Source organism: Neopelma chrysocephalum, unplaced genomic scaffold, assembly GCF_003984885.1.
Source record: "Neopelma chrysocephalum unplaced genomic scaffold, ASM398488v2 Primary Assembly neopelma1_134, whole genome shotgun sequence".
NCBI lineage: Eukaryota > Metazoa > Chordata > Aves > Passeriformes > Pipridae > Neopelma > Neopelma chrysocephalum.
Window position 1 is genome coordinate 62,295 of NW_020897796.1, and position 2,736 is coordinate 65,030.

Genomic DNA, 2,736 nt, shown 5'->3' on the forward strand with positions numbered 1-2,736 from the left:
TCTGAGAGCAAGGAGAGGGGTCTGAGAGCAAGGAGAGGGGTCTGAGACCAAGGAAAAGGGTCTGAGACCAATGAGAGGGGTCTGAGACCAGGGAGAAGGGTCTGAGACCAAGGAAAAGGGTCTAAGAACAAGGAGAAGGATCTAAGACCAAGGAAAAGGGTCTAAGAACAAGGAGAAGGTTCTAAGACCAAAGAGAAGGGTCTGAGAGCAAGGAGAGGGGTCTGAGAGCAAGGAGAGGGGTCTGAGACCAAGCCCTGCTTCCCACCTGGGCCTCACCCCAAGGTCAGCAGCCCGTCTCCTCCGTGACTGTTTTGGGAATCAAAACCTTTTTGGGGAATTCCACCACCACCCCCCTTTCCCCGTGTCCTGCTGGTTTGTGACCTTCCCCTTTCTGCTGCTGGGGGGGGAAGTTGGCTGGTTTGTGAGGGGGGAAATCCTGCTCTGCTGGTGGCTTGGGAGCTCTGGAGATGAAAAAAAAAACAACCTCAGTCAAAACAGTCCTGGCCACAGAGGGCTTGGGGAGAATCCCCGAGGAACTCGGGAAAATCCCACCTCAGGACTCAGAATTGAAGGTCACAAGTGAGTATTTGCAGCTTTGTGGAGGGAGGTGGCCTGGGAGGAGGGTCAGACTCAAAATAAATTCATGTTGAGGGTCTTATTGCAGAGCAGAGAGACCAGGGTTGGTCTGGAATCCTCTTTTCCTGGTGGGAAAGGTGTTGGACAGCAGAGCTCAGCGCATGGATTGGATTCCTGAAGAGGGAGAAGCCCTTTTATTTTATTTTTTTTTTGGAGAGTTCAGATGAATCTCAGTAAAAACCAGCTGGAATTTCGGAGGGGTGACCTTGGGAGGCAGAGCATTGGTCTGGTTTCCCTGGAACCAGTGCCTGGAAGGTTCTGGAGCTGCTCCTGGGGCTCCTTGGAGCTCTCCCTGAGCTCCTGCAGGAGCAGAGTCACCCCAGGGGTAATTCTGCCTGGTCCCTTCCCCAGTCCCACATCCCTTCATCTGGTGCCTCTCACGTGTCATGTGCAAATTTATTAAGCAAATTAAGGCTGGTGAAAGCAAAAAAAAAAGCTGCCTGTGCTGCTCTGGCAGCTGCTGCTGGGGAAGTTCTGAGGGAAAAAAAAAACCAAACCATAATTCTGTGTGCTGATAATGTGTGTGTGTGTGTGTGTGAGCTGCTTTTCCTCACCAGAACCTGCGGAGGAAAACCTGGGGATGACCTGAGCTTTTCCTTTAAATTTCATTAATTATTAGTTTATCCCATTAACTATTTTTGAGGTGATTCGTGTCAATTTTTCCCAGTCAGTGGAATTTAAAATTTCAACCTTCTCCTTGGGAAATCTGCCTCTAAATCTGACCCTAAAATCCTGATTTTTCTGGAGCTCCAGGTTTTTCCCAGATTTGCGTGTGTGGAACTGGGATCTTGCAGAGCTTGAGGAGAGGTGGAAGAGGAGAAGGATGAGAAGGAGAAGGAGGAGAAGAAGGAGGAGAAGGATGAGGAGGAGGAGAAGGAGCAGAAGGAGGAGAAGGAGGAAAAGGATGAGAAGGAGGAGAAGGAGAAGGATGAGGAGGAGGAGGAGGAGGAGGAGGAGAAGGAGGGGAAGGAGGAGGAGGAGAAGGATGAGGAGAAGAAGGAGAAGGAAGGAGGAGAAGGAAGGAGGAGGAGAAGGAGGAGGAGGATGAAGAGGAAGAGGAGGATGAAGAGGAGGGGAAGGATGAGAAGAAGGATGAAGAGGAGGAGAAGGATGAGAAGGAGGATGAGAAGGATGAGAAGGAGGAGTGTGGAATAGGTTTTTAGGGGAGGCTGGAGCTGGGAAGCAGATTTGGCCCATGGGAACCATTTCTTCCTCTCTCCCCCTGCCTTGGGAAGGGTTTAAAAGCTGAATTGCTGCAGCTCCTCTTTGTTGATGCCTTTGTTGGTGTTTGCACGAGCTGAATGTGGCCCAACCACTTTATTTTTAGGGTGTGTGGGGCCTCGTGTGCCCCACCCCCAGCAATCCCCCGGGGGCCAGGGGATAATAACCACCCTAAATAACCACCCTAAACACCTCTTAAGTGCCTCCTTAACAACCAGGGCTCTTCAGGATCCTCTGGTTTGGTGTTGGGGGTTCACCAGAGCCTGGCTGGACTGAGGGGTTTTCATTTTAGGGGAAAAAACCCACCATGGATGTTTATTTTCACTTTGGGATTTAAGGTCCTGCTATTGATGCTCTGCCCTTGGTTTGATTTGGTGTTTTCATCCCTCTCCCATGATTTTAACCTGATTTTCAGCTTTCCCTGCTTTAAGTTAGGTTGGTTTTAAGAGCTCCTCTGGCTTTCAGAGCCTCTGTGTCATTGCTTTCCCCAGGCAGCATCCTGAGGCTCCAGAGCCTTTAAGCTTTTGGGGAAATCCCACTTATTTAATGTATTTAATTTAAAAGCCTGTCCAGAGCCTTCTTTTTAATTTTAAGGGCGTTTTTGTGGCCTTTGGGGCAAAAGGTGTTTTTTGTTTGGTCGTTGGAGGCAAACCCAGAGGGTTTGTGGGTCTTGGAGGGGGAGGGGCCTGGGGGACCCCAAATTTAGGGGTCTTGGAGGGGGGGAGGGGCCTTTAGGGACCCAAATTTGAGGGGTCTCGTGGGGGAGGGGCTTGAGGGACCCAAATTTGGGGGGTCTTGGTTGACCAGAGGACCCAAATGGGGGGGGTGGGGGGGGGGAGGGGCTTGAGGGACCCAAATTTGGGGGGTCTTGGTTGTCCA

The 2,736-nt window shown here is 50.9% G+C and overlaps 1 protein-coding gene across 1 annotated transcript in view; it reads left to right on the plus strand.

Annotated features, from left to right (window-relative positions):
* SOCS7 (suppressor of cytokine signaling 7) overlaps positions 1-2,736 on the plus strand; it is a gene marked incomplete at its 5' end in the record, with an annotated part of 15,109 nt that overhangs the window by 301 nt on the left and 12,072 nt on the right. The gene's annotated exons all lie outside the window — the stretch shown is intronic.